This window comes from Mus pahari, chromosome 17 (assembly GCF_900095145.1).
Source record: "Mus pahari chromosome 17, PAHARI_EIJ_v1.1, whole genome shotgun sequence".
Classification (NCBI taxonomy): domain Eukaryota; kingdom Metazoa; phylum Chordata; class Mammalia; order Rodentia; family Muridae; genus Mus; species Mus pahari.
This window is the reverse complement of record NC_034606.1, coordinates 66,533,040-66,533,250: the sequence shown is the minus strand read 5'-3', so window position 1 is coordinate 66,533,250 and position 211 is coordinate 66,533,040.

The following is a 211-nucleotide window of genomic DNA, read 5'->3' as shown; positions in this document are numbered from 1 at the left end:
GGGAGAGAGAGGGAGAGAGAGGGAGAGAGAGGGAGAGAGAGGGAGAGAGGGAGTGCACTGTACCCCAGACCTCAGGCTTCAAAGCGGCTGAGCGGGGCGTGGAAGTAAGGACTGTCCAGTTCTCGAGCCTGTCCTTGCCAGACACATAGCTTCCTTGTGTTCAGCCTTTCCTAGTTCCTCAATAGGGACTTAGGAGGTCTGGTTTCCCACC